At 32.7% G+C, this 12,096-nt stretch overlaps 1 long non-coding RNA gene across 1 annotated transcript; it reads right to left on the bottom strand.

Moving 5' to 3' along the window:
* LOC110267589 lies at nucleotides 9,814-11,581 on the bottom strand. Its single transcript, XR_002355375.1, has 3 exons — nucleotides 10,920-11,581; nucleotides 10,460-10,828; nucleotides 9,814-10,360 (listed from the first exon to the last, which is right to left on the bottom strand). It is a non-coding gene; the product is annotated as an uncharacterized LOC110267589 (long non-coding RNA).

Here is a 12,096-nt window from a genome sequence, read left to right as displayed (position 1 = left end):
TATTTCTATATCAAACTCTTGCAGAAGCAATACCCATCTGATGAGCCTGGGTTTTGAATCCTGCTTTGTGAGTAGATATTTAAGAGCAGCATGGTCAGTATACACAATCACTTTTGATCCTACTAGGTATGATCTGAACTTGTCAATGGCGTAAACCACTGCGAGTAATTCCTTTTCTGTGGTTGTGTAATTCTTCTGTGCATCATTTAAAACATGGCTAGCAGAGTAAATGACGTGCAGCAGCTTGTTATGCCTCTATCCCAACACTGCACCAATAGCATGGTCACTGGCATCACACATTAGTTCGAATGGTAATATCCAGTTTGGTGCAGAGATGACTGGTGCTGTGACCAGCTTAGCTTTCAGGGTCTCAAACTCCTACAGACACTCTGTGTCAAACACAAATGGCGTGTCAGCAGCTAGTAGATTACTTAGAGGTTTTGCGATTTTTGAAAAATCCTTTATAAACCTCCTATAGAATCCTGCATGCCCCAGAAAGCTTCTGATTGCCTTAACATTGGCAGGTGGTGGTAATTTTTCAATTACCTCTATTTTTGCTTGATCTACCTCTATTCCCTTGTTTGAGATTTTATGCCCAAGGACAATCTCCTCAGTCACCATAAAGTGACATTTTTCCCAGTTTAAAACTAGGTTGGTCTCTTGGCATCTTTTCAGAACAAGTTTCAGGTTTAAAACAGAGAAAAAAAAAAGATATTTTTGAATTTAAAGAGGAGAGAGAAAAACAATAAGATAGCACAAGATTTAAAATTTTTTTAGATCTGAAGCTCCTTGTTTTCGAAAATTTTTAAGGGAAAAACACTAAGGAACACCAAACTTAAAAATTTTAAAATCAAGACACAAGGAAAACTCAAGAATACTTTGAAGATTCACAAGAACACAAGAACACGAAGGAAGAACACCAAACTTAAAATTTTTAGAAAACCAAACTAAAATTTTCGAAAAACACAGAGAAATCAACAAGAAAACACCAAACTTAAAGTTTGGCACCGGATTTATTAGAAAAATTATTTTTGAAAAAGGTTTTAATAAGACAATAAGGATTTTAAAATTTTAACACGACAATAATACGAGACTCTAAACAAAAGGAAAAATCTTTCCTAATCTAAGCAACAAAATAAACCGTTGGTTGTCCAAACACGAACAATCCCCGGCAATGGCACCAAAAACTTGGTGCACGAATTGTGAATCACACTTTTCACAACTCGTACCACTAACCAGCAAGTGCACTGGGTCGTCCAAGTAATACCTTACGTGAGTAAGGGTCGAATCCCACGGAGATTGTTGGTTTGAAGCAATATATGGTTATCTTGCAATTCTTAGTCTGGAAGTCAATTTTATTTATTAGTTGAATTGCGAATAAGCAAGAGAGTATGGGTTAAAGGTTACTTGTTATGCAGTAATGGAGAATATGTTGGAGTTTTGGAGATGCTTTGTCTTCTGAATCTCTGCTTTCCTTTGTCCTCTGATTCACGCACACACGTCCTTCTATGGCAAGCTGTGTGTTGGGGCATCACCGTTGTCAATGGTTACATCCCCTCCTCTTGTGAAAATAGTCTAAATGCTCTGTCACAGCACGGCTAATCATCTGAGGTTCCCGATCATGCTGGAATAGGATTCACCCTCCTTTTGCGTCTGTCACTACGCCCAGCACTCGCGAGTTTGAAGCTCGTCACAGTCATTCAATCCCTAAATCCTACTCAGAATACCACAGACAAGGTTTAGACTTTCCGGATTCTCATGAATGCCGCCATCAATCTAGCTTATACCACGGAGATTCTGATTAAGGAATCTAAGAGATATTCATTCAATCTGATGTAGAACGGAGATGATTGTCAGACACACGTTCTTGGATTGAGGAAGGTGATGAGTGTCACTGATCATCACCTTCTCCATGGTTAGGCGCTAATGGATATCTTAGATAGGAACACGCATGTTTGAATGGAAAACAGAAATACTTGCATTAATTCATCGAGACACAGCAGAGCTCCTCACCCCCAACAATGGAGTTTAGAGACTCATGCCGTCAAAGAGTACAAAGTTCAGATCTAAAATGTCATGAGATACAAAATAAGTCTCTAAAAGTTGTTTAAATACTAAACTAGTAGCCTAGGTTTACAGAAATTGAGTAAACTATAACAGATGGTATAGAGATCCACTTCTGGGGCCCACTTGGTGTGTGCTGGGGCTGAGACTTAAGCAATTCACGTGCATAAGGCCATATTGGGCGTTCAACGCCAGGTTTGGATCCATTTCTGGCGTTGAACTCCAACTTTTAATCATTTTCTGGCGCTGGACGCCAGAATTGGACAGAGAACTGGCGTTGAACGCCAGTTTACGTCGTCTATCCTTGAGCAAAGTATGGACTATTATATATTGCTGGAAAGCCCTGGATGTCTACTTTCCAACGCAATTAGAAGCACGCCATTTCGAGTTATGTAGCTCCAGAAAATCTACTTTGAGTGCAGGGAGGTCAGAATCCAACAGCATCAGCAGTCCTTTTTCAGCCTGAATCAGATTTTTGCTCAGCTCCCTCAATTTCAGCTAGAAAAATACCTGAAATTACAAAAAAACACACAACTCATAGTAAAGTCCAGAAATATAAATTTTTCCTAAAAACTAATGAAAATAAACTAAAAACTTACTAAAACATACTAAAAACTATATGAAATTAACCCCAAAAAGTGTATAAAATATCCGCTCATCAAGTTCTCACTCCTTGGTCTTCAATTTCTGGCCGATTACTCCCTTTTGTATAAGGTTAATACTTCCAAAATTTGAAATTATTTTTTGTGACAATTTCTGCACTATAAGGACGAGATTATGGTTGTCTTTCTCCTTCAAAATCAGAACGCAGTAATAGTGGTACTGGATGTGCAAGCAAGGTGCGAACACAGGTGACAGACGCAGAAAATTATAGTCGTATTGTTCGTGATATCCTTGTTGTTAAAGATGTAGCTTTGATGATTTCTTTTTCTATGGCTTGTACTAGTAGCATCAACATTATTGGTTTTTTTTTTGAGTCCAAGTTGTGATCTTTTTCCCGCTAACTATTTAAAAAGTGATTTGGATCCGATTGAAAATAACTAATTTCCTTCTAATTTTTGCTTTTACTCGAGTTAATGCTTCATTACAAAATTGCAGCACAGTTAGCCTTTCTTCTAATGACTATTTGTTGTGTTGTAAGTTAGGGGCCTAAGTGCCATCTATACTAGAAAATAATTTCACAAGTAGCACTATTTTTGGGCTATGTTTTGCCACTCAATCTTTAATATGGACCTACACAAAAATGCACTTCATTAAACAAACACTTGGACTTTCAAATCTAACCAATATAATATATTTGCCATCAACAAATTAAATTATATTGTTTCCTCAACTCAACATTCTTCTCCTTTTGATGTTGTTATGTTTTTTTTTTTCTTTTAATTCTTTTTCTCTTTTTCGTTCTTCTGCTGGATTTTCTTTTTCTTTCTTGTTTTTTCTTTTTTCTTTTTTGTTTTTATTTTTTTCCTGTTCTTCTTTTTTTATTTTCTTATTTTCCTTGAAAGGAAGAAACAAAATAAAAGAGAAACAAAAAATAAAGAAGAAGAAGAAAAATATGAAAAAAGAGAAAAAAATGTCCCTAAAATTAAAAAAATAACACAAATTTTAGTAATAAAAACACACAAAATTTTAAAATTGGACAAAGAAATTTATGAAGTTGCACAATGAATAGTTACATAAACATATAATAATAATTACGAAGTCTTATTCCACTATGTAGAGTGAGCTATATGGACTAAACAATGTCATTGAATCTTATCGTGTATCATGTTTATAATAAGACTATTTACACATTCATCTTATTTGACCATCTCATATATAGTCTTTTCGAAATTTTCTCACATTTCATCTCCTATCTACCTTTCATCTTATCCCATCCATCCTCCTAACTGGATGTCTTGTTGATCTGCTTTTCAATGTTCAAACCACCTGAGACGGAATTCTATATTGGCACAACTCAAACTTTTTCTCTTATGTCTTCGTTCCTTATTTTGGCCATACGTGTGTGACCATTCATTCATCTCAACATCATCATCTCTACCACAGTTAACTTATGTTCATGCTCATCATTTACTATCGAACACTCTGTTTCATATAACATAGCTAGTCTTATCATAGTGCGATAAAATTTATATTTAAATTTTAAAAACTTTTTTATTGTTTATAAAACCATACGTAATCCGTCATTTTGACGAACATGCTTAGATCCTACACTCTACAATCTCCTCGATTTTTTTATTATCTTATATAATACATTCAAAATACTTAAAATGTTTTACTTATGGTAGGATGATTTCTCCAATTTTTATTTCTATATTAGTATTTTTTCCTCACGTGCCGAACTTATATTCTATATATCTTGTTTTACTGCGGCTTACGTACAAATTATACACCTCTAACATTTTTCTTCACAAATCTAGCTTCTAATTTAAATCTTCCATTGATTTTTCCATAAGGACAATGCAATTGAGAAAAACACGTGCACCATGATATGAGTTCTTAGATATGCTTAGTAAATACTTCTAAAATCAATGTAAAAAGATATAGATTTAGAGATAATCTTTAGTGTAGTCGTTCTATATCAATAAAAGATTCATCTATTACACCACTTTAAATTATTACAATAATTATAACTATTCTATCATGTATATTTTTAATTATACAAATATATGTTAAGTGCTTTCCTATTATTCTCTTAAAAATTGTTTATGTTTATTATAAAAAAATTATGTGCTTATTATCAAAGAGAAGAAAAAAATAAAACATAAATAACACAAAAATTAATATGTTTTTTCATCTATTTTTTATATTTTTTAAACGTTTGTTGTAAGAAATTCTCTCCTCAAAATAAAAAAAAAAACATAAAATTTTCAATAACAGAAAATACAGAAATGTCATTAAGAAAAAAACACAAATTCTTAACTAAAACTCATGAATTTTTGCTATAAAAGCACATAAATTTTTATACAAAAGAAACTCAACTTGATAATATATAATATGTCCTATGTTTTTGTTAGTAGTGATTTTTTCCATGTTTCTCTTCCAAAATTTTTGTGTTACACGTAAAAAAATTATGTGTTTATTATTACAAATTTTCTGTAATTATCACTAATAAATTATTGTCAAAGGGGATCATCACCAATATAACGAATCTCAATATAAATAAATAAATAAATAAATAAATAAATAAATATATATATAAAACTAAAATTTTTGGTTATCAATTTTTATAGGTGTTTGCTTCGGTACGATGATAAATTCATACATACTCATACGTTAAAATATGGACAAATAACAATAAGTAGGGGTGCACATGACCCGGTCCGGTCCGAAGGTCCGGCCCGGTCTCGAACACTTTAGGGGCTAATTTGGTGTGATTTCATGGGGTTTAGGGTCGGGTAAGGGTCTCAAAAATAGACCCGGTCATTATTTCGGGTCGGGTCCGAGCCATAGTTCGGGTCACCCGAAGTCGGCCCAGTAGCCCAGTCATCATACACAATTAATATTTTGTGTTATTAGTGATGGATCATGACTATTCTTATGTGGAATTTAAGTATTGTAAACCTTAATATTTTGTGTTATTAGTCATTATAAGACTATAAGTTAATGTTTTATGTTTAGAATGCATAAGACTTTAGACTAATGCATAATATTGTGTTATTTGTATTGATTTAAATATTTGGTATTATTAGACAATATTAATATTGATTGTGGTTTTGCTTTAGTATTGATTGTGGTTATGCTTTAATTTTGAAGAAGGGTTGGTTCCTTGTTATATTTTTCTAACTGAATTTTACCATGTTAAATAATTATTGAAGTCTTGGAAATTTGGATATTTTTACATGCTAGCTTACAAGAAGGTATCAACGTAATGTAATGTTAACGGCCTGGTTTTCACCTAGTTTTCACCCGGTATAATTGTGGCCCGAAAGTGTATTGGTTTCATCGGGTCTAGGGTCGGGTTCAGGTCTAATAAATAGACCCGGTGTATATTTCGGATCGGGTCTATGTCACATCAAACCCCGCTTCACCCGACTCATGTGCACCCCTAACAATAAGTCATGTGGAATTTATTTTTTTCGTCAGCATCAGATTTTTTTTAAAAAATATATATCACATCACTAATTTTACTAAAATATCCTTATAATTTAATAAAAATAAAAAATATTTTTTATTTAATTTTATAAAAAAAACTTAAACATCCTTACTATATTTGATTAGACAAAATATCCTTTTAAATCAATTAAATTTTAAAATTCAACTCACTCTAATTTTAGATTTTCAAATAATTTAAACAACAGAACAAAAATAAATCTGTTCTTTCATACGGGTTTCAGAAACCCTCTCTTTGATCACCGTCTCAAAAGATTTTCTAGTGTTCTTCATCCTCTGATCTCAAGGTTTCTAGTGTTCTTCTCTCCTCTTCTTACTCTCTCTCTCTCTCTCTCTCTCTCTCTCTCTCTCTCTCTCTGGCATTGCCCTCAAGCTCTCTCCCTCTCTCCTCTCCGGTCTCGCATTCAAGGTCGTTGTCGCAATCAAGGTCGTCGTTGCGATTAGAAAGCATCGCCATCTTGTGGGTTCCAAAGAGTGTCGTTGTCTTCTTGCTTCTAGAGAGCGTCGCCGTCTTCCTCGCCGTCTTTCTCGATCTTCATCACTGTCGCCAGCCTCTCTCTATCGGTAATTTCCTCTCTGTGATTTCAGTGATTTTAATTATTATAGCATTAGTGTAATTTTTGTAATTAAGGTAATTTGGTTTTATTTCTATAATTTTATATTAGTTGTTGTTAATTTTGACAAAATAAAAAATTTAAGCATCAACTTAAGGGATTGTTACTGGAGCTTCTGGGGTTGCTACTTTGCTTAGAATTGGAACATCATTAGGAAAAGTATTAATGGATTGTGTATTGGTTCCTATTTCAGTAATTTCAATGGTACTGAATATTTGGATGAGATTATTTTGCTTTTTTGAAAAGAAAAAGGAAAAAAATGAAAAAAATGAAAAAAAAATTATGTTTTTTAATTAGCTGATATGATAAAAAGAAACTTTGATTAAAAAAAGAAAAAAGGAACTGATTGTAGCAGTTCTTTAAGCTATCTAAAGTCTATAGCTTACTTTAGCATATTAAAAGAATCATGTTAGTTTATTCATTTATTATTTTAATTAACTCTATTTGGCATCTTTGATCCGAGAAGAGCAAGCAAATCCAGCATTAAAATTTACATTACATGAACAAGCTTTTATTAAATCAACCATTTATATATTGAAAGAGTGAATGGTTTTTATTGGAATTGAGTTTCACTGATTTGATAGTGGAAACTACCTCTTATATGAACAATAAAAGGTAGAAAATAAATTAAATGACATATTGATCTGCATAAAGCCATAAACTCTAGAGTCTGTAGGAACCGCGATTAATTAATCATTTAATTAAATAATTAACTTATCTAAAATAGGTTCTAAAAATATAAAATATTAATTAAAAAATTTAAATATGATTTTTGGACTCAGTAGAATTTTTTGAGTTGGAAAATATAATTTTCTGCAAAAAATCGCATAAAACGCAAACCAATAAATTAACCGGCAGTACCGGCTTAAGTCTGTCCGGTACTATATGATAATAATAAAAACAGTAGAAAACCTTAGGAAGATAATTAATGTTGAAAAATCGAGCACTAATTTTAAAGATTTGGCCCGAAATTTGGACAAATGGGCCAAAAACGCTAATAGGTTGGACCAGGCCCAAGTTGGGCCCAAACCCAACGTATATAAAGTCACTTAAGTGACAAATTCACTCACTTTCAGCACTAGAAGGCTGAAGCAACGTGAATTGAGAGAGAAGTGAGCAAGGGTTCCACAAACACTATTCACTTCCTCACTCTTTCGCTTATAACTTGAGCTATGGTGCTCCAATTCGCGTGCCGTCAGCGGCTACGCAAAAATCTTGCCGATCCCGTCACTTCTAAATAGGTATTGTTGTAAGCTTCTCGAAAATCCCAGCCTAGTTCTTTCTTCTATAACAGATTTAAGTTTTGGCTATGATGAATGGGTGGTTCTTCTGATTTTGATTATTTAGGTACAACCTAGCATCAGGTAATTAGTGGGTTTTGTCCCAATTCACATTAGGCAAGGTAAAAAAATTCTAAATCATTTGTATTTATGTATATATGGAACCCTAAGTATTGATTTTATGAATGAATTGTGTATAGCTTTGATTATTGTGCTATTGGGAGCATTTGGATTTGAGTTAGTGATTTGTTGGTGGTTGGAAGCTTGTTTGGGCTCAAATTTGGTGTTTTGCACATATTAGGAATCAGCCAAGATACGGTTTTGGTTTACTCTATGTAATATATAATATTTCTGGACACTTAGGCTAGTGAACCATAGGATAGGTTTGGATTGAATTGGTTGCTGAACTTGTTGAATGATAATTGATGAGCGGATATTTTATACGCTTTTTGGCATCATTTTCATATAGTTTTTAGTATATTTTGTTTAGTTTTTATTAAGTTTTTATAGGTTTTAGTGTTAAATTTATTTTTGTAGATTCTACTATGAGTTTTTGTATTTTTGTATAATTTTAGGTAATTTTTGGATGAAATTGAGGAGCAGGAGCAAAAGTCTGATTCAGAGGCAGAGAAAGCACTGCAAATGCTATCCGGATCTGACCTCCTTCTACTCAGAAGAGCTTTTCTGGAGCTATAGAAGTTCAAATGGAGCGTTCTCAACAGCTCTGGAAAGTTGCCTTCCAGAGCTTTCCAGAAATGTATAATAATCTATACTTTGCTTTAGAATAGAAGGCCCAAAACTGTCGTCCAACACTAGCTACTTGCCCCCTTATAGGCATCTAGCACCCACAAAGCAGAGTCCAGTGTCCAAACGCCCAGAGAGGACCCCTAGCCAGCGTTAAACGCCCTAGGAGCCTCATAGCACGTGGATCTCATCAAATTTCAGCCAAAATACTCACCAAGTGGGCTCCAGAAATGAATTTTAGCACTAGATAGACTGTTTTACCCTTACTAGTCATCTGTTTAGTATTTAAGACTTATTTTAGTATTTAAGACTTATTTAAGCATTTTTATTCCTCAAACTACTTCTTTGTTGTAAGCTAGGCAAGTAATGTTTTTGGTTAACTACAATGAGCAATCACTTAATTAAGAATGTTAATTTTTTGTTACAATTATTGTACTTGATCAATTGAATATGCATTGAAAAAAATTGTCAACTTTTTTAGGTTATAATTATAATATATTTCTAACACTTATTTTTGAAATCTTTAAATTGAACATAAAAAAATTGAAGGAAATGTGAAGAAAAAGTTTCTGCAGGAGCATCTTATTGGATATGGACCATTTTTTATAGGAGTAGGTGAAGTCAACTTCTTATGTTTAATAAGATATCAGACTACCTCATATATTCTTCTTTCCAATAACAAAAATTTGTTGAATATGAGAAACTAAGGAAGTTTAAAGAATGAAGAGTGCAAGTTTTCCTAATGATAAAATGCATATAAATTTTGCTGCCAATGTATTGTATCAAATAATATAAATTGCAACACACTATTACCTGTCTCAACTTGTTACTAATACAAATATATCTCTTTTATATAACATCAAGTTTAGTATAAACTTAAGCAATTAAACTTGCATTGCACTATTTAAATAAAGGTCCGAGATAGATAAATGGGCACACTTATTGGTGAGTAAAGTTGTTCAAAAATTTTCACTACTCATTTTTCTTGGACAGAGTGCTGAAAAATAGAAAGAAATGAGAAGGAAACACCCTCTCAGAATAAAATTAGATTAGATTAAGATATAGTAATGGAGGATATATCATGGAGGATAACAACATCTCTCGTTGAAAGTTCTAATATATATGGTAGGGAAAAACTTGGACTTTTCTACCAACAAACACGTTCAAAAGTAGATATTGCCTTCTGCTTTGCCCCAATTGTTATGTGCTAGTGTCATATCCCATGGCCCAAACAGGTACTCAATAATGCTAAATGCTAATCATAGCCGCCAAAAACACTAATAAAATTCAACAAGACTAAGATCATATTTATAACTAAAAGAAAACTTCTCTTATCTAGTAGACCTATTTACCAAATAAAAAACTGAATATGGCGAAAAGCCAGTGTCCAGAGACACTAAGTTGAAGCATTTTCTGATTCCAACTGCTGAAAGTTGTAAGGCTTCCTAAGTAACCAGTTGTTATTGCTATAGATAGATGTTCTGAAACTTGAGATATGTCGGATTTGAATACAACACCAAACCATCCCATAAAAAATGAACTAATCTGAAATAACATGTAAAATAATTACATTAAGATTAAAAAACATTTAAATGTTTTAACTATTTTAACAAGATTGCATAATTTCAAATCTCTTTTACTTACTTTCTAAGCATTAAGTAAGCAAGAACCAGAGTAACACTTCTGCTTCTCCCTTCAAAACAATGAACTGAAACTATCTGACCAATCTGCTCAACATAATCTATAAAATCACAAGCTTCTTCAAATATGCTGCTGATGTTACAATCTTCATTGTCACTCACCTTTTTTCAATGGGCAAGAACAGGTCCAATATAATAAGTCATTGACATAACTTAATAAAAAAAATGAATAAATAAGGAGATTTTGACGTCAGCATTAACATGGTGCAAATAAATTCCGTTGGGTGAGAGTATTTGTAACGGCAGAAGGTTTCTCTCTATTCGCAGCCTCAGATATCAACACAATCCTCTCAGGGATATGCTCAAGTCTTATCTGAAAGTACAAGGAGTAAATGCTTTATATGGAGATACATAAATGATCCAAGTTTAAGATGTTAAATTTTGGTGTATTAAAATGAATTTACCTTCAGTATAAATGCAATCTACATCTTGCAGTATGAAAATAGTAGTGTCACCATGTGCTAGTACCTCAATCCCATCTCAGCCATTTCTTTCACAAGTTAATCAATTGTCACGAAAAAGAAGACGAAAAAAGAAACAGTAACAGTAGTACTAGTAAACAGAAAGGAATAAAAGAGAGTATATAACCCCAACATCAAGCAAAACTTTTTTAGAAGCCTATCCTCTACAAGCCATGTGCAAAAAGTATATATGCAAAAAAGGCAATAAAAACATTGCACTTAAATCCATATACCCTTCTTTTTTTTTCTTTTTAACTTTTCAGCTTCTATTATTTTTTTCCTTGATTTAGAGCTAGCATTCCAGCTCTGCAAATCCCTGCATATAGATTAGGATGATATTTAATTCTAGCTAACATGTGATTTCAGCATATTATAAGATAAAGTTAGTAACAATAATAAGTGTTTGTTGTTGACCATTATTATCACGATCATATTCAATTCTAGCTTGGCCTTTATCACTTTACTATCTAATAATGTAGAAATGCTAAAGTTAGTAGCATCATCTTCTATATGCTATATCTTTGCATTGTCCATATTAATATAAATCTCATTCAAAATTCTTATTTCTTCTGATCTCTTCTCAAATTCATAAAGCTAGTTATAGATATGTGTTTTACGGGATAATTGGTAAGAAGTGTCTTCTCCAGAAACCGTTTTGCTGTATCATATGAAAGCAAAGTGAGTCTCTCATAAATACTATCAATTTATATAAATATATGCTGCAAGAATTCTTGATCATATCACAAATTTTGTTACTTTTTCTTAGGGTATGCGAAATTCGACAGAAAATTGAAGATGCGATTCTATTCTATCATACTTGTGTGGAAATGAATTCAATTCAGTTGTGGCAGAAGAGGATTCAGCTTCACTTAAGAGTTCTAACGTTACAGTTACACAACCAATAATACAAGAGAACTTGAGTGATAGAGAAGATGCCAACAGTGAAGATGTAAAACCCGGTTAATTAATGACTAATTAACCCATAAATTAGAATTTGTTCTAGAAAATTAAAAATGTGATTTTTATGGCTTAATATTATAGAGAATATTAAAATGAAAATTTTGATACCAATTTTAAGGAAATCGGCCCAAAATTGGACCGAACGGATCAAACCGGGCCA

The sequence above is a fragment of the Arachis ipaensis genome, chromosome B02 (genome assembly GCF_000816755.2).
Source record: "Arachis ipaensis cultivar K30076 chromosome B02, Araip1.1, whole genome shotgun sequence".
Classification (NCBI taxonomy): domain Eukaryota; kingdom Viridiplantae; phylum Streptophyta; class Magnoliopsida; order Fabales; family Fabaceae; genus Arachis; species Arachis ipaensis.
The sequence above is the reverse complement of the archived record's forward strand: the minus strand, read 5'-3'. Positions and strand labels throughout refer to the sequence as shown.